The 26,625-nt window shown below is 58.4% G+C and overlaps 6 non-coding genes and 8 pseudogenes across 6 annotated transcripts; all 14 read right to left on the bottom strand.

Annotated features, from left to right (window-relative positions):
• Nucleotides 1–184: 184 nt before the first annotated feature.
• Nucleotides 185–303, bottom strand: LOC146716085 (5S ribosomal RNA). Its single transcript, XR_014919666.1, has one exon. It is a non-coding gene; the product is annotated as a 5S ribosomal RNA (ribosomal RNA).
• A 3,791-nt stretch (nt 304–4,094) lies between these two features.
• Nucleotides 4,095–4,213, bottom strand: LOC146716084 (5S ribosomal RNA). Its single transcript, XR_014919665.1, has one exon. It is a non-coding gene; the product is annotated as a 5S ribosomal RNA (ribosomal RNA).
• Nucleotides 4,214–7,725: 3,512 nt separating this feature from the next.
• LOC146716083 (5S ribosomal RNA) lies at nt 7,726–7,844 on the bottom strand (annotated as a pseudogene).
• Nucleotides 7,845–9,455: 1,611 nt separating this feature from the next.
• LOC146716082 (5S ribosomal RNA) lies at nt 9,456–9,574 on the bottom strand (annotated as a pseudogene).
• A 1,852-nt stretch (nt 9,575–11,426) lies between these two features.
• On the bottom strand, nt 11,427–11,545 carry LOC146716081 (5S ribosomal RNA). Its single transcript, XR_014919664.1, has one exon. It is a non-coding gene; the product is annotated as a 5S ribosomal RNA (ribosomal RNA).
• Nucleotides 11,546–13,073: 1,528 nt separating this feature from the next.
• On the bottom strand, nt 13,074–13,192 carry LOC146716080 (5S ribosomal RNA). The gene has a single exon (XR_014919663.1). It is a non-coding gene; the product is annotated as a 5S ribosomal RNA (ribosomal RNA).
• Nucleotides 13,193–15,040: 1,848 nt separating this feature from the next.
• On the bottom strand, nt 15,041–15,159 carry LOC146716079 (5S ribosomal RNA; annotated as a pseudogene).
• A 1,293-nt stretch (nt 15,160–16,452) lies between these two features.
• On the bottom strand, nt 16,453–16,571 carry LOC146716078 (5S ribosomal RNA). The gene has a single exon (XR_014919662.1). It is a non-coding gene; the product is annotated as a 5S ribosomal RNA (ribosomal RNA).
• Nucleotides 16,572–18,376: 1,805 nt separating this feature from the next.
• Nucleotides 18,377–18,495, bottom strand: LOC146716077 (5S ribosomal RNA; annotated as a pseudogene).
• Nucleotides 18,496–19,592: 1,097 nt separating this feature from the next.
• LOC146716076 (5S ribosomal RNA) lies at nt 19,593–19,711 on the bottom strand (annotated as a pseudogene).
• A 1,055-nt stretch (nt 19,712–20,766) lies between these two features.
• LOC146716075 (5S ribosomal RNA) lies at nt 20,767–20,885 on the bottom strand (annotated as a pseudogene).
• Nucleotides 20,886–23,323: 2,438 nt separating this feature from the next.
• On the bottom strand, nt 23,324–23,442 carry LOC146716074 (5S ribosomal RNA; annotated as a pseudogene).
• A 699-nt stretch (nt 23,443–24,141) lies between these two features.
• LOC146716073 (5S ribosomal RNA) lies at nt 24,142–24,260 on the bottom strand. The gene has a single exon (XR_014919661.1). It is a non-coding gene; the product is annotated as a 5S ribosomal RNA (ribosomal RNA).
• Nucleotides 24,261–25,516: 1,256 nt separating this feature from the next.
• LOC146716072 (5S ribosomal RNA) lies at nt 25,517–25,635 on the bottom strand (annotated as a pseudogene).
• Between the last annotated feature and the right edge of the window lie 990 nt (nt 25,636–26,625).

Below are 26,625 nucleotides of genomic sequence, written 5' to 3'. Positions count from 1 at the left end.
AAGTGGCCCCAGCCGGTCACTCAGGCCCTTGTGTGGTGTAGGTTGCATCAGCTAGCAGCACAAGACATTGGAAAAGAGCCAAAAGCAGTGTCGTTAATGTGCCCTCATTAATGGGCAGCTGCTTTTGGTCTTTTAATACACCCCTTCTCTGGATCAAAAGCGGTTCAATGACATGAAAATCAAAGGCTTACAGCACCAGGTATTCCCAGGCAGTCTCCCATCCAAGTACTAACCAAGCCCAGCCCTGCTTAGCTTCCGAGATCAGACGAGGTCGGGCGTGCTCAGGGTGGTATGGCCGTAAGCTGTTGGCTCCAGCACAATGTCTCAATTTATGGATTCAAGTGATTAGGTGGCAAGTACCTGAAGTTACGAAGACAATGCTATAACCATACCTGCATGTTTGCATAATACCCTAACCCAAAGGCTCAGTTTGGCATTTATCCAACAGCACAGGCCCTGGATTGTTGAAGATGGCCTCAGGAACCAGCACAGGGCCTGGTGTGTTGTACATGGCCACAGCAAGGAGCACAGGGCCTGGTTTGGTGAAGATGGCCTCGGCCAGAAGCGCAGGGCCTGGTGTGATGTGAGTGGCCTGAGCAAGAGCCACAGGCCTTGGTGTGGTGTAAGTGGCCTCAGCCAGCAGCCACAGGCCCTGGTGTGGTGTAAGTCGCCTCAGCCAGAAGCCACAGGCACTGGTGTGGTGTAAGTGGCCTCAGCCAGCAGCCACAGGCCCTGGTGTGGTGTAGGTGGCCTCAGCCAGCAGCCACAGGCCCTTGTGTGGTGTAATTGGCCTCAATAGCAACTAAGGCCCTGGTGTGGTGTAGGTGGCCTAAGCCATCAGCCACAGGCCCTGGTGTGGTGTAAGTGGCCTCAGCCAGTGCCACAGGCCCTGGTGTGGTGTAAGTGGCCTGAGCAAGAGCCACAGACCCTGGTGTGGTGTAATTGGCCTCAATAGCAACTAAGGCCCTGGTGTGGTGTAGGTGGCCTCAGCCAGCAGCCACAGGCCCTGGTGTGGTGTAAGTGGCCTCAATAGCAACTAAGGCCCTGGTGTGGTGTAAGTGGCTTCAGCCAGCAGCCACAGGCTCTGGTGTGGTGTAACTGGCCTCAGCCAGCAGCCACAGGCCCTGATGTGGTGTAAGTGGCCCCAGCCGGTCACTCAGGCCCTGGTGTGGTGTAGGTGGCATCAGCCAGCAGCCACAGGCCCTGGTGTGGTGTAAGTCGCCTCAGCCAGAAGCCACAGGCACTGGTGTGGTGTAAGTGGCCTCAGCCAGCAGCAAAAGGGCCCTGGTGTGGTGTAAGTCGCCTCAGCCAGCAGCCACAGGCCCTGGTGTGGTGTAGGTGGCCTCAGCCAGCAGCCACAGGCCCTGGTGTGGTGTAAGTGGCCTCAGCCAGAAGCCACAGGCACTGGTGTGGTGTAAGTGGCCTCAGCCAGCAGCAAAAGGGCCCTGGTGTGGTGTAGGTGGCCTCAGCCAGCAGCCACAGGCCCTGGTGTGGTGTAAGTGGCCTCAATAGCAACTAAGGCCCTGGTGTGGTGTAAGTGGCTTCAGCCAGCAGCCACAGGCCCTGGTGTGGTGTAAGTGGCCTCAGCCAGCAGCCACAGGCCCTGGTGTGGTGTAGGTGGCCTCAGCCAGCAGCCACAGGCCCTGGTGTGGTGTAAGTGGCCTCAATAGCAACTAAGGCCCTGGTGTGGTGTAAGTGGCTTCAGCCAGCAGCCACAGGCTCTGGTGTGGTGTAACTGGCCTCAGCCAGCAGCCACAGGCCCTGATGTGGTGTAAGTGGCCCCAGCCGGTCACTCAGGCCCTGGTGTGGTGTAGGTGGCATCAGCCAGCAGCCACAGGCCCTGGTGTGGTGTAAGTCGCCTCACCAGAAGCCACAGGCACTGGTGTGGTGTAAGTGGCCTCAGCCAGCAGCAAAAGGGCCCTGGTGTGGTGTAAGTCGCCTCAGCCAGCAGCCACAGGCCCTGGTGTGGTGTAGGTGGCCTCAGCCAGCAGCCACAGGCCCTGGTGTGGTGTAGGTGGCCTCAGCCAGCAGCCACAGGCCCTGGTGTGGTGTAAGTGGCCTCAGCCAGCAGCCACAGGCCCTGGTGTGGTGTAAGTGGCCTGAGCAAGAGCCACAGGCCCTGGTGTGGTGTAAGTGGCCTCAGCCAGCAGCCACAGGCCCTGGTGTGGTGTAAGTGGCCTGAGCAAGTGCCACAGGCCCTGGTGTGGTGTAAGTGGCCTGAGCAAGTGCCACAGGCCCTGGTGTGGTGTAAGTGGCCTCAATAGCAAATAAGGCCCTGGTGTGGTGTAAGTGGCCTGAGCAAGAACCACAGGGCCTGGTTTGGTGAAGATGGCCTCGGCCAGAAGCGCAGGGCCTGGTGTGATGTGAGTGGCCTGAGCAAGAGCCACAGGCCCTGGTGTGGTGTAAGTGGCCTCAGCCAGCAGCCACAGGCCCTGGTGTGGTGTAAGTGGCCTCAGCCAGAAGCCACAGGCACTGGTGTGGTGTAAGTGGCCTCAGCCAGCAGCAAAAGGGCCCTGGTGTGGTGTAGGTGGCCTCAGCCAGCAGCCACAGGCCCTGGTGTGGTGTAAGTGGCCTCAATAGCAACTAAGGCCCTGGTGTGGTGTAAGTGGCTTCAGCCAGCAGCCACAGGCCCTGGTGTGGTGTAAGTGGCCTCAGCCAGCAGCCACAGGCCCTGGTGTGGTGTAGGTGGCCTCAGCCAGCAGCCACAGGCCCTGGTGTGGTGTAAGTGGCCTCAATAGCAACTAAGGCCCTGGTGTGGTGTAAGTGGCTTCAGCCAGCAGCCACAGGCTCTGGTGTGGTGTAACTGGCCTCAGCCAGCAGCCACAGGCCCTGATGTGGTGTAAGTGGCCCCAGCCGGTCACTCAGGCCCTGGTGTGGTGTAGGTGGCATCAGCCAGCAGCCACAGGCCCTGGTGTGGTGTAAGTCGCCTCAGCCAGAAGCCACAGGCACTGGTGTGGTGTAAGTGGCCTCAGCCAGCAGCAAAAGGGCCCTGGTGTGGTGTAAGTCGCCTCAGCCAGCAGCCACAGGCCCTGGTGTGGTGTAGGTGGCCTCAGCCAGCAGCCACAGGCCCTGGTGTGGTGTAAGTGGCCTCAGCCAGCAGCCACAGGCCCTGGTGTGGTGTAAGTGGCCTCAGCCAGCAGCCACAGGCCCTGGTGTGGTGTAAGTGGCCTCAGCCAGTGCCACAGGCCCTGGTATGGTGTAAGTGGCCTGAGCAAGAGCCACAGACCCTGGTGTGGTATAATTGGCCTCAGCCAGCAGCCACAGGCCCTGGTGTGGTGTAAGTCGCCTCAGACAGAAGCCACAGGCACTGGTGTGGTGTAAGTGGCCTCAGCCAGCAGCAAAAGGGCCCTGGTGTGGTATAAGTCGCCTCAGCCAGCAGCCACAGGCCCTGGTGTGGTGTAGGTGGCCTCAGCCACCAGCCACAGGCCCTGGTGTGGTGTAAGTAGCCTCAGCCAGCAGCCACAGGCCCTGGTGTGGTGTAAGTGGCCTCAGCCAGCAGCCACAGGCCCTGGTGTGGTGTAAGTGGCCTCAGCCAGTGCCACAGGCCCTGGTGTGGTGTAAGTGGCCTGAGCAAGAGCCACAGGCCCTGGTGTGGTGTAAGTGGCCTGAGCAAGAGCCACAGACCCTGGTGTGGTGTAATTGGCCTCAATAGCAACTAATGCCCTGGTGTGGTGTAGGTGGCCTCAGCCAGCAGCCACAGGCCCTGGTGTGGTGTAAGTGGCCTGAGCAAGAGCCACAGGCCCTGGTGTGGTGTAAGTGGCCTGAGCAAGAGCCACAGACCCTGGTGTGGTGTAATTGGCCTCAATAGCAACTAATGCCCTGGTGTGGTGTAGGTGGCCTCAGCCAGCAGCCACAGGCCCTGGTGTGGTGAAAGTGGCCTCAGCCAGAGCCACAGGCCCTGATGTGGTGTAAGTGGCCCCAGCCGGTCACTCAGGCCCTTGTGTGGTGTAGGTTGCATCAGCTAGCAGCACAAGACATTGGAAAAGAGCCAAAAGCAGTGTCGTTAATGTGCCCTCATTAATGGGCAGCTGCTTTTGGTCTTTTAATACACCCCTTCTCTGGATCAAAAGCGGTTCAATGACATGAAAATCAAAGGCTTACAGCACCAGGTATTCCCAGGCAGTCTCCCATCCAAGTACTAACCAAGCCCAGCCCTGCTTAGCTTCCGAGATCAGACGAGGTCGGGCGTGCTCAGGGTGGTATGGCCGTAAGCTGTTGGCTCCAGCACAATGTCTCAATTTATGGATTCAAGTGATTAGGTGGCAAGTACCTGAAGTTACGAAGACAATGCTATAACCATACCTGCATGTTTGCATAATACCCTAACCCAAAGGCTCAGTTTGGCATTTATCCAACAGCACAGGCCCTGGATTGTTGAAGATGGCCTCAGGAACCAGCACAGGGCCTGGTGTGTTGTACATGGCCACAGCAAGGAGCACAGGGCCTGGTTTGGTGAAGATGGCCTCGGCCAGAAGCGCAGGGCCTGGTGTGATGTGAGTGGCCTGAGCAAGAGCCACAGGCCTTGGTGTGGTGTAAGTGGCCTCAGCCAGCAGCCACAGGCCCTGGTGTGGTGTAAGTCGCCTCAGCCAGAAGCCACAGGCACTGGTGTGGTGTAAGTGGCCTCAGCCAGCAGCCACAGGCCCTGGTGTGGTGTAGGTGGCCTCAGCCAGCAGCCACAGGCCCTTGTGTGGTGTAATTGGCCTCAATAGCAACTAAGGCCCTGGTGTGGTGTAGGTGGCCTAAACCATCAGCCACAGGCCCTGGTGTGGTGTAAGTGGCCTCAGCCAGTGCCACAGGCCCTGGTGTGGTGTAAGTGGCCTGAGCAAGAGCCACAGACCCTGGTGTGGTGTAATTGGCCTCAATAGCAACTAAGGCCCTGGTGTGGTGTAGGTGGCCTCAGCCAGCAGCCACAGGCCCTGGTGTGGTGTAAGTGGCCTCAATAGCAACTAAGGCCCTGGTGTGGTGTAAGTGGCTTCAGCCAGCAGCCACAGGCTCTGGTGTGGTGTAACTGGCCTCAGCCAGCAGCCACAGGCCCTGATGTGGTGTAAGTGGCCCCAGCCGGTCACTCAGGCCCTGGTGTGGTGTAGGTGGCATCAGCCAGCAGCCACAGGCCCTGGTGTGGTGTAAGTCGCCTCAGCCAGAAGCCACAGGCACTGGTGTGGTGTAAGTGGCCTCAGCCAGCAGCAAAAGGGCCCTGGTGTGGTGTAAGTGGCCTCAGCCAGCAGCCACAGGCCCTGGTGTGGTGTAGGTGGCCTCAGCCAGCAGCCACAGGCCCTGGTGTGGTGTAAGTGGCCTCAATAGCAACTAAGGCCCTGGTGTGGTGTAAGTGGCTTCAGCCAGCAGCCACAGGCTCTGGTGTGGTGTAACTGGCCTCAGCCAGCAGCCACAGGCCCTGATGTGGTGTAGGTGGCCCCAGCCGGTCACTCAGGCCCTGGTGTGGTGTAGGTGGCATCAGCCAGCAGCCACAGGCCCTGGTGTGGTGTAAGTCGCCTCACCAGAAGCCACAGGCACTGGTGTGGTGTAAGTGGCCTCAGCCAGCAGCAAAAGGGCCCTGGTGTGGTGTAAGTCGCCTCAGCCAGCAGCCACAGGCCCTGGTGTGGTGTAGGTGGCCTCAGCCAGCAGCCACAGGCCCTGGTGTGGTGTAGGTGGCCTCAGCCAGCAGCCACAGGCCCTGGTGTGGTGTAAGTGGCCTCAGCCAGCAGCCACAGGCCCTGGTGTGGTGTAAGTGGCCTGAGCAAGAGCCACAGGCCCTGGTGTGGTGTAAGTGGCCTCAGCCAGCAGCCACAGGCCCTGGTGTGGTGTAAGTGGCCTGAGCAAGTGCCACAGGCCCTGGTGTGGTGTAAGTGGCCTGAGCAAGTGCCACAGGCCCTGGTGTGGTGTAAGTGGCCTCAATAGCAAATAAGGCCCTGGTGTGGTGTAAGTGGCCTGAGCAAGAACCACAGGGCCTGGTTTGGTGAAGATGGCCTCGGCCAGAAGCGCAGGGCCTGGTGTGATGTGAGTGGCCTGAGCAAGAGCCACAGGCCCTGGTGTGGTGTAAGTGGCCTCAGCCAGCAGCCACAGGCCCTGGTGTGGTGTAAGTGGCCTCAGCCAGAAGCCACAGGCACTGGTGTGGTGTAAGTGGCCTCAGCCAGCAGCAAAAGGGCCCTGGTGTGGTGTAGGTGGCCTCAGCCAGCAGCCACAGGCCCTGGTGTGGTGTAAGTGGCCTCAATAGCAACTAAGGCCCTGGTGTGGTGTAAGTGGCTTCAGCCAGCAGCCACAGGCCCTGGTGTGGTGTAAGTGGCCTCAGCCAGCAGCCACAGGCCCTGGTGTGGTGTAGGTGGCCTCAGCCAGCAGCCACAGGCCCTGGTGTGGTGTAAGTGGCCTCAATAGCAACTAAGGCCCTGGTGTGGTGTAAGTGGCTTCAGCCAGCAGCCACAGGCTCTGGTGTGGTGTAACTGGCCTCAGCCAGCAGCCACAGGCCCTGATGTGGTGTAAGTGGCCCCAGCCGGTCACTCAGGCCCTGGTGTGGTGTAGGTGGCATCAGCCAGCAGCCACAGGCCCTGGTGTGGTGTAAGTCGCCTCAGCCAGAAGCCACAGGCACTGGTGTGGTGTAAGTGGCCTCAGCCAGCAGCAAAAGGGCCCTGGTGTGGTGCAAGTCGCCTCAGCCAGCAGCCACAGGCCCTGGTGTGGTGTAGGTGGCCTCAGCCAGCAGCCACAGGCCCTGGTGTGGTGTAAGTGGCCTCAGCCAGCAGCCACAGGCCCTGGTGTGGTGTAAGTGGCCTCAGCCAGCAGCCACAGGCCCTGGTGTGGTGTAAGTGGCCTCAGCCAGTGCCACAGGCCCTGGTATGGTGTAAGTGGCCTGAGCAAGAGCCACAGACCCTGGTGTGGTATAATTGGCCTCAGCCAGCAGCCACAGGCCCTGGTGTGGTGTAAGTCGCCTCAGACAGAAGCCACAGGCACTGGTGTGGTGTAAGTGGCCTCAGCCAGCAGCAAAAGGGCCCTGGTGTGGTATAAGTCGCCTCAGCCAGCAGCCACAGGCCCTGGTGTGGTGTAGGTGGCCTCAGCCACCAGCCACAGGCCCTGGTGTGGTGTAAGTAGCCTCAGCCAGCAGCCACAGGCCCTGGTGTGGTGTAAGTGGCCTCAGCCAGCAGCCACAGGCCCTGGTGTGGTGTAAGTGGCCTCAGCCAGTGCCACAGGCCCTGGTGTGGTGTAAGTGGCCTGAGCAAGAGCCACAGGCCCTGGTGTGGTGTAAGTGGCCTGAGCAAGAGCCACAGACCCTGGTGTGGTGTAATTGGCCTCAATAGCAACTAATGCCCTGGTGTGGTGTAGGTGGCCTCAGCCAGCAGCCACAGGCCCTGGTGTGGTGTAAGTGGCCTGAGCAAGAGCCACAGGCCCTGGTGTGGTGTAAGTGGCCTGAGCAAGAGCCACAGACCCTGGTGTGGTGTAATTGGCCTCAATAGCAACTAATGCCCTGGTGTGGTGTAGGTGGCCTCAGCCAGCAGCCACAGGCCCTGGTGTGGTGAAAGTGGCCTCAGCCAGAGCCACAGGCCCTGATGTGGTGTAAGTGGCCCCAGCCGGTCACTCAGGCCCTTGTGTGGTGTAGGTTGCATCAGCTAGCAGCACAAGACATTGGAAAAGAGCCAAAAGCAGTGTCGTTAATGTGCCCTCATTAATGGGTAGCTGCTTTTGGTCTTTTAATACACCCCTTCTCTGGATCAAAAGCGGTTCAATGACATGAAAATCAAAGGGTTACAGCACCAGGTATTCCCAGGCAGTCTCCCATCCAAGTACTAACCAAGCCCAGCCATGCTTAGCTTCCGAGATCAGACGAGGTCGGGCGTGCTCAGGGTGGTATGGCCGTAAGCTGCTGGCTCCAGCACAATGTCTCAATTTATGGATTCAAGTGATTAGGTGGCAAGTACCTGAAGTTACGAAGACAATGCTATAACCATACCTGCATGTTTGCATAATACCCTAACCCAAAGGCTCAGTTTGGCATTTATCCAACAGCACAGGCCCTGGATTGTTGAAGATGGCCTCAGGAACCAGCACAGGGCCTGGTGTGTTGTACATGGCCACAGCAAGGAGCACAGGGCCTGGTTTGGTGAAGATGGCCTCGGCCAGAAGCGCAGGGCCTGGTGTGATGTGAGTGGCCTGAGCAAGAGCCACAGGCCTTGGTGTGGTGTAAGTGGCCTCAGCCAGCAGCCACAGGCCCTGGTGTGGTGTAAGTCGCCTCAGCCAGAAGCCACAGGCACTGGTGTGGTGTAAGTGGCCTCAGCCAGCAGCCACAGGCCCTGGTGTGGTGTAGGTGGCCTCAGCCAGCAGCCACAGGCCCTGGTGTGGTGTAGGTGGCCTCAGCCAGCAGCCACAGGCCCTGGTGTGGTGTAAGTGGCCTCAGCCAGCAGCCACAGGCCCTGGTGTGGTGTAAGTGGCCTGAGCAAGAGCCACAGGCCCTGGTGTGGTGTAAGTGGCCTGAGCAAGAGCCACAGACCCTGGTGTGGTGTAATTGGCCTCAATAGCAACTAATGCCCTGGTGTGGTGTAGGTGGCCTCAGCCAGCAGCCACAGGCCCTGGTGTGGTGTAAGTGGCCTCAGCCAGCAGCCACAGGCCCTGGTGTGGTGTACGTCGCCTCAGCCAGAAGCCACAGGCACTGGTGTGGTGTAAGTGGCCTCAGCCAGCAGCAAAAGGGCCCTGGTGTGGTGTAAGTGGCCTCAGCCAGCAGCCACAGGCCCTGGTGTGGTGTAGGTGGCCTCAGCCAGCAGCCACAGGCCCTTGTGTGGTGTAATTGGCCTCAATAGCAACTAAGGCCCTGGTGTGGTGTAGGTGGCCTAAGCCAGCAGCCAAAGGCCCTGGTGTGGTGTAAGTGGCCTCAGCCAGTGCCACAGGCCCTGGTGTGGTGTAAGTGGCCTGAGCAAGAGCCACAGACCCTGGTGTGGTGTAATTGGCCTCAATAGCAACTAAGGCCCTGGTGTGGTGTAGGTGGCCTCAGCCAGCAGCCACAGGCCCTGGTGTGGTGTAAGTGGCCTCAATAGCAACTAAGGCCCTGGTGTGGTGTAAGTGGCTTCAGCCAGCAGCCACAGGCTCTGGTGTGGTGTAACTGGCCTCAGCCAGCAGCCACAGGCCCTGGTGTGGTGTAAGTGGCCTCAGCCAGTGCCACAGGCCCTGGTGTGGTGTAAGTGGCCTGAGCAAGAGCCACAGACCCTGGTGTGGTGTAATTGGCCTCAATAGCAACTAAGGCCCTGGTGTGGTGTAGGTGGCCTCAGCCAGCAGCCACAGGCCCTGGTGTGGTGTAAGTGGCCTCAGCCAGCAGCCACAGGCCCTGGTGTGGTGTAAGTGGCATCAGCTAGCAGCACAAGACATTGGAAAACAGCCAAAAGCAATGTCGTTAATGTGCCCTCATTAATGGGGAGCTGCTTTTGGTCTTTTAATACACCCCTTCTCTGGATCAAAAGCGGTTCAATGACATGAAAATGAAAGGCTTACAGCACCAGATATTCCCAGGCAGTCTCCCATCCAAGTACTAACCAAGCCCAGCCCTGCTTAGCTTCCGAGATCAGACGAGGTCGGGCGTGCTCAGGGTGGTATGGCCGAAAGCTGCTGGCTCCAGCACAATGTCTCAATTTATGGATTCAAGTGATTAGGTGGCAAGTACCTGAAATTACGAAGACAATCCTATAACCATACCTGCATGTTTGCATAATACCCTAACCCAAAGGCTCAGTTTGGCATTTATCCAACAGCACAGGCCCTGGATTGTTGAAGATGGCCTCAAGAACCAGCACAGGACCTGGTGTGTTTTACATGGCCACAGCAAGCAGCACAGGGCCTGGTTTGGTGAAGATGGCCTCAGCAAGCAGCCACAGGCCCTGGTTTGGTGTAAGTGGCCTCAGCCAGCAGCCACAGGCCCTGGTGTGGTGTAAGTGGCCTCAGCCAGCAGCCACAGGCCCTGGTGTGGTCTAAGTGGCCTCAGCCAGTGCCACAGGCCCTGGTGTGGTGTAAGTGGCCTGAGTAAGAGCCACAGGCCCTGGTGTGGTGTAAGTGGCCTCAGCCAGCAGCCACAGGCCCTGGTGTGGTGTAAGCGGCCTAAGCCAGAGCCACAGGCCCTGGTGTGGTGTAAGTGGCCTGAGCAAGAGCCACAGGGCCTGGTTTGGTGAAGATGGCCTCGGCCAGAAGCGCAGGGCCTGGTGTGATGTGAGTGGCCTGAGCAAGAGCCACAGGCCCTGGTGTGGTGTAAGTGGCCTCAGCCAGCAGCCACAGGCCCTGGTGTGGTGTAAGTCGCCTCAGCCAGAAGCCACAGGCACTGGTGTGGTGTAAGTGGCCTCAGCCAGCAGCAAAAGGGCCCTGGTGTGGTGTAAGTCGCCTCAGCCAGCAGCCACAGGCCCTGGTGTGGTGTAGATGGCCTCAGCCAGCAGCCACAGGCCCTGGTGTGGTGTAACTGGCCTCAGCCAGCAGCCACAGGCCCTGGTGTGGTCTAAGTGGCCTCAGCCAGAAGCACAGGGCCTGGTGTGATATGAGTGGCCTCAGCAAGAGCCACAGGCCCTGGTGTGGTGTAAGTGGCCTGAGCAAGAGCCACAGGCCCTGGTGTGGTGTAAGTGGCCTGAGCAAGAGCCACAGGCCCTGGTGTGGTGTAGGTGGCCTCAGCCAGCAGCCACAGGCCCTGGTGTGGTGTAGGTGGCCTCAGCCAGCAGCCACAAGCCCTTGTGTGGTGTAAGTGGCCTCAGCCAGCAGCCACAGGCCCTGGTGTGGTGTAAGTGGCCTCGGCCAGTGCCACAGGCCCTGGTGTGGTGTAAGTGGCCTGAGCAAGAGCCACAGACCATGGTGTGGTGTAATTGGCCTCAATAGCAACTAAGGCCCTGGTGTGGTGTAAGTGGCCTCAGCCAGCAGCCACAGGCCCTGGTGTGGTGTAAGTGGCCTCAGCCAGCAGCCACAGGCCCTGGTGTGGTGTAAGTCGCCTCAGCCAGAAGCCACAGGCACTGGTGTGGTGTAAGTGGCCTCAGCCAGCAGCAAAAGGGCCCTGGTGTGGTGTAAGTCGCCTCAGCCAGCAGCCACAGGCCCTGGTGTGGTGTAGATGGCCTCAGCCAGCAGCCACAGGCCCTGGTGTGGTGTAAGTGGCCTCAGCCAGCAGCCACAGGCCCTGGTGTGGTCTAAGTGGCCTCAGCCAGAAGCACAGGGCCTGGTGTGATATGAGTGGCCTGAGCAAGAGCCACAGGCCCTGGTGTGGTGTAAGTGGCCTGAGCAAGAGCCACAGGCCCTGATGTGGTGTAAGTGGCCCCAGCCGGTCACTCAGGCCCTGGTGTGGTGTAGGTGGCATCAGCTAGCAGCACAAGACATTGGAAAACAGCCAAAAGCAATGTCGTTAATGTGCCCTCATTAATGGGCAGCTGCTTTTGGTCTTTTAATACACCCCTTCTCTGGATCAAAAGCGGTTCAATGACATGAAAATCAAAGGCTTACAGCACCAGGTATTCCCAGGCAGTCTCCCATCCAAGTACTAACCAAGCCCAGCCCTGCTTAGCTTCCGAGATCAGACGAGGTCGGGCGTGCTCAGGGTGGTATGGCCGTAAGCTGCTGGCCCCAGCACAATGTCTCAATTTATGGATTCAGGTGATTAGGTGGCAAGTACCTGAAGTTACGAAGACAATCCTATAACCATACCTGCATGTTTGCATAATACCCTAACCCAAAGGCTCAGTTTGGCATTTATCCAACAGCACAGGCCCTGGATTGTTGAAGATGGCCTCAGGAACCAGCACAGGGCCTGGTGTGTTGTACATGGCCACAGCAAGCAGCACAGGGCCTGGTTTGGTGAAGATGGCCTCGGCCAGAAGCGCAGGGCCTGGTGTGATGTGAGTGGCCTGAGCAAGAGCCACAGGCCTTGGTGTGGTGTAAGTGGCCTCAGCCAGCAGCCACAGGCCCTGGTGTGGTGTAAGTCGCCTCAGCCAGAAGCCACAGGCACTGGTGTGGTGTAAGTGGCCTCAGCCAGCAGCAAAAGGGCCCTGGTGTGGTGTAAGTCGCCTCAGCCAGCAGCCACAGGCCCTGGTGTGGTGTAGGTGGCCTCAGCCAGCAGCCACAGGCCCTGGTGTGGTCTAAGTGGCCTCAGCCAGTGCCACAGGCCCTGGTGTGGTGTAAGTGGCCTGAGCAAGAGCCACAGGCCCTGGTGTGGTGTAAGTGGCCTCAGCCAGCAGCCACAGGCCCTGGTGTGGTGTAAGTGGCCTGAGCAAGTGCCACAGGCCCTGGTGTGGTGTAAGTGGCCTGAGCAAGTGCCACAGGCCCTGGTGTGGTGTAAGTGGCCTGAGCAAGTGCCACAGGCCCTGGTGTGGTGTAAGTGGCCTGAGCAAGTGCCACAGGCCCTGGTGTGGTGTAAGTGGCCTCAATAGCAAATAAGGCCCTGGTGTGGTGTAAGTGGCCTGAGCAAGAACCACAGGGCCTGGTTTGGTGAAGATGGCCTCGGCCAGAAGCGCAGGGCCTGGTGTGATGTGAGTGGCCTGAGCAAGAGCCACAGGCCCTGGTGTGGTGTAAGTGGCCTCAGCCAGCAGCCACAGGCCCTGGTGTGGTGTAAGTGGCCTCAGCCAGAAGCCACAGGCACTGGTGTGGTGTAAGTGGCCTCAGCCAGCAGCCACAGGCCCTGGTGTGGTGTAAGTGGCCTCAGCCAGTGCCACAGGCCCTGGTGTGGTGTAATTGGCCTCAATAGCAACTAAGGCCCTGGTGTGGTGTAAGTGGCCTGAGCAAGAGCCACATACCCTGGTGTGGTGTAATTGGCCTCAATAGCAACTAAGGCCCTGGTGTGGTGTAAGTGGCTTCAGCCAGCAGCCACAGGCTCTGGTGTGGTTTAACTGGCCTCAGCCAGCAGCCACAGGCCCTGGTGTGGTGTAAGTGGCCTCAGCCAGAGCCACAGGCCCTGATGTGGTGTAAGTGGCCCCAGCCGGTCACTCAGGCCCTGGTGTGGTGTAGGTGGCATCAGCTAGCAGCACAAGACATTGGAAAACAGCCAAAAGCAGTGTCGTTAATGTGCCCTCATTAATGGGCAGCTGCTTTTGGTCTTTTAATACACCCCTTCTCTGGATCAAAAGCAGTTCAATGACATGAAAATGAAAGGCTTACAGCACCAGGTATTCCCAGGCAGTCTCCCATCCAAGTACTAACCAAGCCCAGCCCTGCTTAGCTTCCGAGATCAGACGAGGTCGGGCGTGCTCAGGGTGGTATGGCCGTAAGCTGCTGGGCCCAGCACAATGTCTCAATTTATGGATTCAAGTGATTAGGTGGCAAGTACCTGAAGTTACGAAGACAATCCTATAACCATACCTGCATGTTTGCATAATACCCTAACCCAAAGGCTCAGTTTGGCATTTATCCAACAGCACAGGCCCTGGATTGTTGAAGATGGCCTCAGGAAACAGCACAGGGCCTGGTGTGTTGTACATGGCCACAGCAAGCAGCACAGGGCCTGGTTTGGTGAAGATGGCCTCAGCCAGAAGCACAGGGCCTGGTGTGATATGAGTGGCCTGAGCAAGAGCCACAGGCCCTGGTGTGGTGTAAGTGGCCAGAGCAAGAGCCACAGGCCCTGGTGTGGTGTAAGTGGCCTGAGCAAGAGCCACAGGCCCTGGTGTGGTGTAGGTGGCCTCAGCCAGCAGCCACAGGCCCTGGTGTGGTGTAGGTGGCCTCAGCCAGCAGCCACAAGCCCTTGTGTGGTGTAAGTGGCCTCAGCCAGCAGCCACAGGCCCTGGTGTGGTGTAAGTGGCCTCAGCCAGTGCCACAGGCCCTGGTGTGGTGTAAGTGGCCTGAGCAAGAGCCACAGACCCTGGTGTGGTGTAATTGGCCTCAGCCAGCAGCCACAGGCCCTGGTGTGGTGTAAGTCGCCTCAGACAGAAGCCACAGGCACTGGTGTGGTGTAAGTGGCCTCAGCCAGCAGCAAAAGGGCCCTGGTGTGGTATAAGTCGCCTCAGCCAGCGCCACAGGCCCTGGTGTGGTGTAGGTGGCCTCAGCCAGTGCCACAGGCCCTGGTGTGGTGTAAGTGGCCTGAGTAAGAGCCACAGGCCCTGGTGTGGTGTAAGTGGCCTCAGCCAGCAGCCACAGGCCCTGGTGTGGTGTAAGTGGCCTGAGCAAGTGCCACAGGCCCTGGTGTGGTGTAAGTGGCCTAAGCCAGAGCCACAGGCCCTGGTGTGGTGTAAGTGGCCTGAGCAAGAGCCACAGGGCCTGGTTTGGTGAAGATGGCCTCGGCCAGAAGCGCAGGGCCTGGTGTGATGTGAGTGGCCTGAGCAAGAGCCACAGGCCCTGGTGTGGTGTAAGTGGCCTCAGCCAGCAGCCACAGGCACTGGTGTGGTGTAAGTGGCCTCAGCCAGCAGCAAAAGGGCCCTGGTGTGGTGTAAGTCGCCTCAGCCAGCAGCCACAGGCCCTGGTGTGGTGTAGATGGCCTCAGCCAGCAGCCACAGGCCCTGGTGTGGTGTAAGTGGCCTCAGCCAGCAGCCACAGGCCCTGGTGTGGTGTAAGTGGCCTGAGCAAGAGCCACAGGCCCTGGTGTGGTGTAAGTGGCCTGAGCAAGAGCCACAGACCCTGGTGTGGTGTAGGTGGCCTCAGCCAGCAGCCACAGGCCCTGGTGTGGTGTAGGTGGCCTCAGCCAGCAGCCACAAGCCCTTGTGTGGTGTAAGTGGCCTCAGCCAGCAGCCACAGGCCCTGGTGTGGTGTAAGTGGCCTCAGCCAGTGCCACAGGCCCTGGTGTGGTGTAAGTGGCCTGAGCAAGAGCCACAGACCATGGTGTGGTGTAATTGGCCTCAATAGCAACTAAGGCCCTGGTGTGGTGTAAGTGGCCTCAGCCAGCAGCCACAGGCCCTGGTGTGGTGTAAGTGGCCTCAGCCAGAGCCACAGGCCCTGATGTGGTGTAAGTGGCCCCAGCCGGTCACTCAGGCCCTGGTGTGGTGTAGGTGGCATCAGCTAGCAGCACAAGACATTGGAAAACAGCCAAAAGCAATGTCGTTAATGTGCCCTCATTAATGGGCAGCTGCTTTTGGTCTTTTAATACACCCCTTCTCTGGATCAAAAGCGGTTCAATGACATGAAAATGAAAGGCTTACAGCACCAGGTATTCCCAGGCAGTCTCCCATCCAAGTACTAACCAAGCCCAGCCCTGCTCAGCTTCCGAGATCAGACGAGGTCGGGCGTGCTCAGGGTGGTATGGCCATAAGCTGCTGGCCCCAGCACAATGTCTCAATTTATGGATTCAGGTGATTAGGTGGCAAGTACCTGAAGTTACGAAGACAATCCTATAACCCTACCTTCATGTTTGCATAATACCCTAACCCAAAGGCTCAGTTTAGCATTTATCCAACAGCACAGGCCCTGGATTGTTGAAGATGGCCTCAGGAACCAGCACAGGGCCTGGTGTGTTGTACATGGCCACAGATAGCAGCACAGGGCCTGGTTTGGTGAAGATGGCCTCGGCCAGAAGCGCAGGGCCTGGTGTGATGTGAGTGGCCTCAGCCAGCAGCCACAGGCCCTGGTGTGGTGTAAGTGGCCTCAGCCAGCAGCCACAGGCCCTGGTGTGGTGTAAGTGGCCTCAGCCAGCAGCCACAGGCCCTGGTGTGGTGTAAGTGGCCTCAGCCAGTGCCACAGGCCCTGGTGTGGTGTAAGTGGCCTGAGCAAGAGCCACAGACCCTGGTGTGGTGTAATTGGCCTCAGCCAGCAGCCACAGGCCCTGGTGTGGTGTAAGTCGCCTCAGACAGAAGCCACAGGCACTGGTGTGGTGTAAGTGGCCTCAGCCAGCAGCAAAAGGGCCCTGGTGTGGTATAAGTGGCCTCAGCCAGCAGCCACAGGCCCTGGTGTGGTGTAGGTGGCCTCAGCCAGCAGCCACAGGCCCTGGTGTGGTGTAAGTGGCCTGAGCAAGAGCCACAGGCCCTGGTGTGGTGTAAGTGGCCTGAGCAAGAGCCACAGACCCTGGTGTGGTGTAATTGGCCTCAATAGCAACTAATGCCCTGGTTTGGTGTAGGTGGCCTCAGCCAGCAGCCACAGGCCCTGGTGTGGTGTAAGTGGCCTGAGCAAGAGCCACAGGCCCTGGTGTGGTGTAAGTGGCCTGAGCAAGAGCCACAGACCCTGGTGTGGTGTAATTGGCCTCAATAGCAACTAATGCCCTGGTGTGGTGTAGGTGGCCTCAGCCAGCAGCCACAGGCCCTGGTGTGGTGAAAGTGGCCTCAGCCAGAGCCACAGGCCCTGGTGTGGTGTAAGTGGCCTGAGCAAGAGCCACAGGCCCTGGTGTGGTGTAATTGGCCTCAATAGCAACTAAGGCCCTGGTTTGGTGTATGTGGCCTCAGCCAGCAAATAAGGCCGTGGTGTGGTGTAGGTGGCATCAGCTAGCAGCACAAGACATTGGAAAACAGCCAAAAGCAATGTCGTTAATGTGCCCTCATTAATGGGCAGCTGCTTTTGGTCTTTTAATACACCCCTTCTCTGGATCAAAAGCGGTTCAATGACATGAAAATGAAAGGCTTACAGCACCAGGTATTCCCAGGCAGTCTCCCATCCAAGTACTAACCAAGCCCAGCCCTGCTTAGCTTCCGAGATCAGACGAGGTCGGGCGTGCTCAGGGTGGTATGGCCGTAAGCTGCTGGCCCCAGCACAATGTCTCAATTTATGGATTCAAGTGATTAGGTGGCAAGTACCTGAAGTTACGAAGACAATCCTATAACCATACCTGCATGTTTGCATAATACCCTAACCCAAAGGCTCAGTTTGGCATTTATCCAACAGCACAGGCCCTGGATTGTTGAAGATGGCGTCAGGAACCAGCACAGGGCCTGGTGTGTTGTACATGGCCACAGCAAGCAGCACAGGGCCTGGTTTGGTGAAGATGGCCTCGGCCAGAAGCACAGGGCCTGGTGTGATATGAGTGGCCTGAGCAAGAGCCACAGGCCCTGGTGTGTTGTAAGTGGCCTCAGCCAGCAGCCACAGGCCCTGGTGTGGTGTAGGTGGCCTCAGCCAGCAGCCACAGGCCCTTGTGTGGTGTAATTGGCCTCAATAGCAACTAAGGCCCTGGTGTGGTGTAGGTGGCCTCAGCCAGCAGCCACAGGCCCTGGTGTGGTGTAAGTGGCCTCAGCCAGCAGCCACAGGCCCTGGTGTGGTGTAAGTGGCCTCAGCCAGTGCCACAGGCCCTGGTGTGGTGTAATTGGCCTCAATAGCAACTAAGGCCCTGGTGTGGTGTAAGTGGCCTGAGCAAGAGCCACATACCCTGGTGTGGTGTAATTGGCCTCAATAGCAACTAAGGCCCTTGTGTGGTGTAAGTGGCCTCAGCCAGCAGCCACAGGGCCTGGTTTGGTGAAGATGGCCTCAGCAAGCAGCCACAGGCCCTGGTTTGGTGTAAGTGGCCTCAGGTAGCAGCCACAGGCCCTGGTGTGGTGTGAGTGGCCTCAGCCAGCAGCCACAGGCCCTGGTGTGGTGTAAGTGGCCTGAGCAAGTGCCACAGGCCCTGGTGTGGTGTAAGTGGCCTGAGCAAGAGCCACAGGCCCTGGTGTGGTGTAAGTGGCCTCAGCCAGCAGCCACAGGCCCTGGTGTGGTGTAAGTGGCCTGAGCAAGTGCCACAGGCCCTGGTGTGGTGTAAGTGGCCTAAGCCAGAGCCACAGGCCCTGGTGTGGTGTAAGTGGCCTCAATAGCAAATAAGGCCCTGGTGTGGTGTAAGTGGCCTGAGCAAGAACCACAGGGCCTGGTTTGGTGAAGATGGCCTCGGCCAGAAGCGCAGGGCCTGGTGTGATGTGAGTGGCCTGAGCAAGAGCCACAGGCCCTGGTGTGGTGTAAGTGGCCTCAGCCAGCAGCCACAGGCCCTGGTGTGGTGTAAGTGGCCTCAGCCAGAAGCCACAGGCACTGGTGTGGTGTAAGTGGCCTCAGCCAGCAGCAAAAGGGCCCTGGTGTGGTGTAGGTGGCCTCAGCCAGCAGCCACAGGCCCTGGTGTGGTGTAAGTGGCCTCAATAGCAACTAAGGCCCTGGTGTGGTGTAAGTGGCTTCAGCCAGCAGCCACAGGCCCTGGTGTGGTGTAAATGGCCTCAGCCAGCAGCCACAGGCCCTGGTGTGGTGTAGGTGGCCTCAGCCAGCAGCCACAGGCCCTGGTGTGGTGTAAGTGGCCTCAATAGCAACTAAGGCCCTGGTGTGGTGTAAGTGGCTTCAGCCAGCAGCCACAGGCTCTGGTGTGGTGTAACTGGCCTCAGCCAGCAGCCACAGGCCCTGGTGTGGTGTAAGTGGCCCCAGCCGGTCACTCAGGCCCTGGTGTGGTGTAGGTGGCATCAGCTAGCAGCACAAGACATTGGAAAACAGCCAAAAGCAGTGTCGTTAATGTGCCCTCATTAATGGGCAGCTGCTTTTGGTCTTTTAATACACCCCTTCTCTGGATCAAAAGCGGTTCAATGACATGAAAATTAAAGGCTTAAAGCACCAGGTATTCCCAGGCAGTCTCCCATCCAAGTACTAACCAAGCCCAGCCCTGCTTAGCTTCCGAGATCAGACGAGGTCGGGTGTGCTCAGGGTGGTATGGCCGTAAGCTGCTGGCCCCAGCACAATGTCTCAATTTATGGATTCAAGTGATTAGGTGGCAAGTACCTGAAGTTACGAAGACAATCCTATAACCATACCTGCATGTTTGCATAATACCCTAACCCAAAGGCTCAGTTTGGCATTTATCCAACAGCACAGGCCCTGGATTGTTGAAGATGGCCTCAGGAACCAGCACAGGGCCTGGTGTGTTGTACATGGCCACAGCAAGCAGCACAGGGCCTGGTTTGGTGAAGATGGCCTCGGCCAGAAGCGCAGGGCCTGGTGTGATGTGAGTGGCCTGAGCAAGAGCCACAGGCCTTGGTGTGGTGTAAGTGGCCTCAGCCAGCAGCCACAGGCCCTGGTGTGGTGTAAGTCGCCTCAGCCAGAAGCCACAGGCACTGGTGTGGTGTAAGTGGCCTCAGCCAGCAGCAAAAGGGCCCTGGTGTGGTGTAAGTCGCCTCAGCCAGCAGCCACAGGCCCTGGTGTGGTGTAGGTGGCCTCAGCCAGCAGCCACAGGCCCTGGTGTGGTGTGAGTGGCCTCAGCCAGCAGCCACAGGCCCTGGTGTGGTCTAAGTGGCCTCAGCCAGTGCCACAGGCCCTGGTGTGGTGTAAGTGGCCTGAGCAAGAGCCACAGGCCCTGGTGTGGTGTAAGTGGCCTCAGCCAGCAGCCACAGGCCCTGGTGTGGTGTAAGTGGCCTGAGCAAGTGCCACAGGCCCTGGTGTGGTGTAAGTGGCCTGAGCAAGTGCCACAGGCCCTGGTGTGGTGTAAGTGGCCTCAATAGCAAATAAGGCCCTGGTGTGGTGTAAGTGGCCTGAGCAAGAACCACAGGGCCTGGTTTGGTGAAGATGGCCTCGGCCAGAAGCGCAGGGCCTGGTGTGATGTGAGTGGCCTGAGCAAGAGCCACAGGCCCTGGTGTGGTGTAAGTGGCCTCAGCCGGTCACTCAGGCCCTGGTGTGGTGTAGGTGGCATCAGCTAGCAGCACAAGACATTGGAAAACAGCCAAAAGCAGTGTCGTTAATGTGCCCTCATTAATGGGCAGCTGCTTTTGGTCTTTTAATACACCCCTTCTCTGGATCAAAAGCGGTTCAATGACATGAAAATGAAAGGCTTACAGCACCAGGTATTCCCAGGCAGTCTCCCATCCAAGTACTAACCAAGCCCAGCCCTGCTTAGCTTCCGAGATCAGACGAGGTCGGGCCTGCTCAGGGTGGTATGGCCGTAAGCTGCTGGCCCCAGCACAATGTCTCAATTTATGGATTCAAGTGATTAGGTGGCAAGTACCTGAAGTTACGAAAACAATCCTATAACCATACCTGCATGTTTGCATAATACCCTAACCCAAAGGCTCAGTTTGGCATTTATCCAACAGCACAGGCCCTGGATTGTTGAAGATGGCCTCAGGAACCAGCACAGGGCCTGGTGTGTTGTACATGGCCACAGCAAGCAGCACAGGGCCTGGTTTGGTGAAGATGGCCTCGGCCAGAAGCGCAGGGCCTGGTGTGATGTGAGTGGCCTGAGCAAGAGCCACAGGCCTTGGTGTGGTGTAAGTGGCCTCAGCCAGCAGCCACAGGCCCTGGTGTGGTGTAAGTGGCCTCAGCCAGCAGCCACAGGCCCTGGTGTGGTGTAAGTGGCCTCAGCCAGTGCCACAGGCCCTGGTGTGGTGTAAGTGGCCTGAGCAAGAGCCACAGACCCTGGTGTGGTGTAATTGGCCTCAGCCAGCAGCCACAGGCCCTGGTGTGGTGTAAGTCGCCTCAGACAGAAGCCACAGGCACTGGTGTGGTGTAAGTGGCCTCAATAGCAACTAATGCCCTGGTGTGGTGTAGGTGGCCTCAGCCAGCAGCCACAGGCCCTGGTGTGGTGTAAGTGGCCTCAGCCAGCAGCCACAGGCCCTGGTGTGGTGTAAGTGGCCTGAGCAAGTGCCACAGGCCTGGTGTGGTGTAAGTGGCCTGAGCAAGAGCCACAGACCCTGGTGTGGTGTAATTGGCCTCAATAGCAACTAAGGCCCTGGTGTGGTGTAGGTGGCCTCAGCCAGCAGCCACAGGCCCTGGTGTGGTGTAAGTGGCCTCAGCCAGAGCCACAGGCCCTGATGTGGTGTAAGTGGCCCCAGCCGGTCACTCAGGCCCTGGTGTGGTGTAGGTGGCATCAGCTAGCAGCACAAGACATTGGAAAAGAGCCAAAAGCAATGTCGTTAATGTGCCCTCATTAGTGGGCAGCTGCTTTTGGTCTTTTAATACACCCCTTCTCTGGATCAAAAGCGGTTCAATGACATGAAAATGATAGGCTTACAGCACCAGGTATTCACAGGCAGTCTCCCATCCAAGTACTAACCAAGCCCAGCCCTGCTTAGCTTCCGAGATCAGACGAGGTCGGGCCTGCTCAGGGTGGTATGGCCGTAAGCTGCTGGCCCCAGCACAATGTCTCAATTTATGGATTCAAGTGATTAGGTGGCAAGTACCTGAAGTTACGAAAACAATCCTATAACCATACCTGCATGTTTGCATAATACCCTAACCCAAAGGCTCAGTTTGGCATTTATCCAACAGCACAGGCCCTGGATTGTTGAAGATGGCCTCAGGAACCAGCACAGGGCCTGGTGTGTTGTACATGGCCACAGCAAGCAGCACAGGGCCTGGTTTGGTGAAGATGGCCTCGGCCAGAAGCGCAGGGCCTGGTGTGATGTGAGTGGCCTGAGCAAGAGCCACAGGCCTTGGTGTGGTGTAAGTGGCCTCAGCCAGCAGCCACAGGCCCTGGTGTGGTGTAAGTGGCCTCAGCCAGCAGCCACAGGCCCTGGTGTGGTGTAAGTGGCCTCAGCCAGTGCCACAGGCCCTGGTGTGGTGTAAGTGGCCTGAGCAAGAGCCACAGACCCTGGTGTGGTGTAATTGGCCTCAGCCAGCAGCCACAGGCCCTGGTGTGGTGTAAGTCGCCTCAGACAGAAGCCACAGGCACTGGTGTGGTGTAAGTGGCCTCAATAGCAACTAATGCCCTGGTGTGGTGTAGGTGGCCTCAGCCAGCAGCCACAGGCCCTGGTGTGGTGTAAGTGGCCTCAGCCAGCAGCCACAGGCCCTGGTGTGGTGTAAGTGGCCTGAGCAAGTGCCACAGGCCTGGTGTGGTGTAATTGGCCTCAATAGCAACTAAGGCCCTGGTGTGGTGTAGGTGGCCTCAGCCAGCAGCCACAGGCCCTGGTGTGGTGTAAGTGGCCTCAATAGCAACTAAGGCCCTGGTGTGGTGTAAGTGGCCTGAGCAAGAGCCACATACCCTGGTGTGGTGTAATTGGCCTCAATAGCAACTAAGGCCCCGGTGTGGTGTAGGTGGCCTCAGCCAGGAGCCACAGGCCCTGGTGTGGTGTAAGTGGCCCCAGCCGGTCACTCAGGCCCTGGTGTGGTGTAGGTGGCCTCAGCCAGAAGCCACAGGCACTGGTGTGGTGTAAGTGGCCTCAGCCAGCAGCCACAGGCCCTGGTGTGGTGTAGGTGGCCTCAGCCAGCAGCCACAGGCCCTGGTGTGGTGTAGGTGGCCTCAGCCAGCAGCCACAGGCCCTGGTGTGGTGTAAGTGGCCTCAGCCAGCAGCCACAGGCCCTGGTGTGGTGTAAGTGGCCTGAGCAAGAGCCACAGGCCCTGGTGTGGTGTAAGTGGCCTCAGCCAGCAGCCACAGGCCCTGGTGTGGTGTAAGTGGCCTGAGCAAGTGCCACAGGCCCTGTTGTGGTGTAAGTGGCCTCAATAGCAAATAAGGCCCTGGTGTGGTGTAAGTGGCCTGAGCAAGAACCACAGGGCCTGGTTTGGTGAAGATGGCCTCGGCCAGAAGCGCAGGGCCTGGTGTGATGTGAGTGGCCTGAGCAAGAGCCACAGGCCCTGGTGTGGTGTAAGTGGCCTCAGCCAGCAGCCACAGGCCCTGGTGTGGTGTAAGTGGCCTCAGCCAGAAGCCACAGGCACTGGTGTGGTGTAAGTGGCCTCAGCCAGCAGCAAAAGGGCCCTGGTGTGGTGTAGGTGGCCTCAGCCAGCAGCCACAGGCCCTGGTGTGGTGTAAGTGGCCTCAATAGCAACTAAGGCCCTGGTATGGTGTAAGTGGCTTCAGCCAGCAGCCACAGGCCCTGGTGTGGTGTAAGTGGCCTCAGCCAGCAGCCACAGGCCCTGGTGTGGTGTAGGTGGCCTCAGCCAGCAGCCACAGGCCCTGTTGTGGTGTAAGTGGCCTCAGCCAGCAGCCACAGGCCCTGGTGTGGTGTAAGTGGCCTCAGCCAGTGTCACAGGCCCTGGTGTGGTGTAAGTGGCCTGAGCAAGAGCCACAGACCCTGGTGTGGTATAATTGGCCTCAGCCAGCAGCCACAGGCCCTGGTGTGGTGTAAGTCGCCTCAGACAGAAGCCACAGGCACTGGTGTGGTGTAAGTGGCCTCAGCCAGCAGCAAAAGGGCCCTGGTGTGGTATAAGTCGCCTCAGCCAGCAGCCACAGGCCCTGGTGTGGTGTAGGTGGCCTCAGCCAGCAGCCACAGGCCCTGGTGTGGTGTAAGTGGCCTGAGCAAGAGCCACATACCCTGGTGTGGTGTAATTGGCCTCAATAGCAACTAATGCCCTGGTGTGGTGTAAGTGGCCTCAGCCAGCAGCCACAGGCCCTGGTGTGGTGTAAGTGGCCTCAGCCAGAGCCACAGGCCCTGATGTGGTGTAAGTGGCCCCAGCCGGTCACTCAGGCCCTGGTGTGGTGTAGGTGGCATCAGCTAGCAGCACAAGACATTGGAAAACAGCCAAAAGCAATGTCGTTAATGTGCCCTCATTAATGGGCAGCTGCTTTTGGTCTTTTAATACACCCCTTCTCTGGATCAAAAGCGGTTCAATGACATTAAAATGAAAGGCTTACAGCACCAGGTATTCCCAGGCAGTCTCCCATCCAAGTACTAACCAAGCCCAGCCCTGCTCAGCTTTCGAGATCAGACGAGGTCGGGCGTGCTCAGGGTGGTATGGCCGTAAGCTGCTGGGCCCAGCACAATGTCTCAATTTATGGATTCAGGTGATTAGGTGGCAAGTACCTGAAGTTACGAAGACAATCCTATAACCCTACCTTCATGTTTGCATAATACCCTAACCCAAAGGCTCAGTTTAGCATTTATCCAACAGCACAGGCCCTGGATTGTTGAAGATGGCCTCAGGAACCAGCACAGGGCCTGGTGTGTTGTACATGGCCACAGCTAGCAGCACAGGGCCTGGTTTGGTGAAGATTGCCTCGGCCAGAAGCGCAGGGCCTGGTGTGATGTGAGTGGCCTGAGCAAGAGCCACAGGCCCTGGTGTGGTGTAATTGGCCTCAATAGCAACTAAGGCCCTGGTGTGGTGTAAGTGGCCTGAGCAAGAGCCACATACCCTGGTGTGGTGTAATTGGCCTCAATAGCAACTAAGGCCCTGGTGTGGTGTAGGTGGCCTCAGCCAGCAGCCACAGGCCCTGGTGTGGTGTAAGTGGCCTCAGCCAGAGCAACAGGCCCTGATGTGGTGTAAGTGGCCCCAGCCGGTCACTCAGGCCCTGGTGTGGTGTAGGTGGCATCAGCTAGCAGCACAAGACATTGGAAAACAGCCAAAAGCAATGTCGTTAATGTGCCCTCATTAATGGGGAGCTGCTTCTGGTCTTTTAATACACCCCTTCTCTGGATCAAAAGCGGTTCAATGACATGAAAACGAAAGGCTTACAGCACCAGGTATTCCCAGGCAGTCTCCCATCCAAGTACTAACCAAGCCCAGCCCTGCTTAGCTTCCGAGATCAGACGAGGTCGGGCGTGCTCAGGGTGGTATGGCCGTAAGCTGCTGGCCCCAGCACAATGTCTCAATTTATGGATTCAAGTGATTAGGTGGCAAGTACCTGAAGTTACGAAGACAATCCTATAACCATACCTGCATGTTTGCATAATACCCTAACCAAAAGGCTCAGTTTGGCATTTATCCAACAGCACAGGCCCTGGATTGTTGAAGATGGCCTCAAGAACCAGCACAGGACCTGGTGTGTTTTACATGGCCACAGCAAGCAGCACAGGGCCTGGTTTGGTGAAGATGGCCTCAGCAAGCAGCCACAGGCCCTGGTTTGGTGTAAGTGGCCTCAGCTAGCAGCCACAGGCCCTGGTGTGGTGTGAGTGGCCTCAGCCAGCAGCCACAGGCCCTGGTGTGGTCTAAGTGGCCTCAGCCAGTGCCACAGGCCCTGGTGTGGTGTAAGTGGCCTAAGCCAGAGCCACAGGCCCTGGTGTGGTGTAAGTGGCCTCAATAGCAAATAAGGCCCTGGTGTGGTGTAAGTGGCCTGAGCAAGAACCACAGGGCCTGGTTTGGTGAAGATGGCCTCGGCCAGAAGCGCAGGGCCTGGTGTGATGTGAGTGGCCTGAGCAAGAGCCACAGGCCCTGGTGTGGTGTAAGTGGCCTCATTCAGCAGCCACAGGCCCTGGTGTGGTGTAAGTGGCCTCAGCCAGGAGCCACATGCACTGGTGTGGTGTAAGTGGCCTCAGCCAGCAGCAAAAGGGCCCTGGTGTGGTGTAGGTGGCCTCAGCCAGCAGCCACAGGCCCTGGTGTGGTGTAAGTGGCATCAATAGCAACTAAGGCCCTGGTGTGGTGTAAGTGGCTTCAGCCAGCAGCCACAGGCCCTGGTGTGGTGTAAGTGGTCTCAGCCAGCAGCCACAGGCCCTGGTGTGGTGTAGGTGGCCTCAGCCAGCAGCCACAGGCCCTGGTGTGGTGTAAGTGGCCTCAATAGCAACTAAGGCCCTGGTGTGGTGTAAGTGGCTTCAGCCAGCAGCCACAGGCTCTGGTGTGGTGTAACTGGCCTCAGCCAGCAGCCACAGGCCCTGGTGTGGTGTAAGTGGCCTCAGCCAGAGCCACAGGCCCTGATGTGGTGTAAGTGGCCCCAGCCGGTCACTCAGGCCCTGGTGTGGTGTAGGTGGCATCAGCTAGCAGCACAAGACATTGGAAAACAGCCAAAAGCAGTGTCGTTAATGTGCCCTCATTAATGGGCAGCTGCTTTTGGTCTTTTAATACACCCCTTCTCTGGATCAAAAGCGGTTCAATGATATGAAAATGAAAGGCTTACAGCACCAGGTATTCCCAGGCAGTCTCCCATCCAAGTACTAACCAAGCCCAGCCCTGCTTAGCTTCTGAGATCAGACGAGGTCGGGCGTGCTCACGGTGGTATGGCCGTAAGCTGCTGGCTCCAGCACAATGTCTCAATTTATGGATTCAAGTGATTAGGTGGCAAGTACCTGAAGTTACGAAGACAATGCTATAACCATACCTGCATGTTTGCATAATACCCTAACCCAAAGGCTCAGTTTGGCATTTATCCAACAGCACAGGCCCTGGATTGTTGAAGATGGCCTCAGGAACCAGCACAGGGCCTGGTGTGTTGTACATGGCCACAGCAAGGAGCACAGGGCCTGGTTTGGTGAAGATGGCCTCGGCCAGAAGCGCAGGGCCTGGTGTGATGTGAGTGGCCTGAGCAAGAGCCACAGGCCTTGGTGTGGTGTAAGTGGCCTCAGCCAGCAGCCACAGGCCCTGGTGTGGTGTAAGTCGCCTCAGCCAGAAGCCACAGGCACTGGTGTGGTCTAAGTGGCCTCAGCCAGCAGCCACAGGCCCTGGTGTGGTGTAGGTGGCCTCAGCCAGCAGCCACAGGCCCTGGTGTGGTGTAGGTGGCCTCAGCCAGCAGCCACAGGCCCTGGTGTGGTGTAAGTGGCCTCAGCCAGCAGCCACAGGCCCTGGTGTGGTGTAAGTGGCCTGAGCAAGAGCCACAGGCCCTGGTGTGGTGTAAGTGGCCTCAGCCAGCAGCCACAGGCCCTGGTGTGGTGTAAGTGGCCTGAGCAAGTGCCACAGGCCCTGGTGTGGTGTAAGTGGCCTGAGCAAGTGCCACAGGCCCTGGTGTGGTGTAAGTGGCCTCAATAGCAAATAAGGCCCTGGTGTGGTGTAAGTGGCCTGAGCAAGAACCACAGGGCCTGGTTTGGTGAAGATGGCCTCAGCCAGAAGCGCAGGGCCTGGTGTGATGTGAGTGGCCTGAGCAAGAGCCACAGGCCCTGGTGTTTTGTAAGTGGCCTCAGCCAGCAGCCACAGGCCCTGGTGTGGTGTAAGTGGCCTCAGCCAGAAGCCACAGGCACTGGTGTGGTGTAAGTGGCCTCAGCCAGCAGCAAAAGGGCCCTGGTGTG

This window comes from Copadichromis virginalis, linkage group LG3, assembly GCF_057382275.1.
Source record: "Copadichromis virginalis isolate Kocher_CV1m ecotype Utaka linkage group LG3, C_Virginalis_male_GT1.1, whole genome shotgun sequence".
In the NCBI taxonomy this organism is placed as follows: Eukaryota; Metazoa; Chordata; class Actinopteri; order Cichliformes; family Cichlidae; genus Copadichromis; species Copadichromis virginalis.
This window is presented reverse-complemented; position numbering and strand designations above follow the sequence as displayed.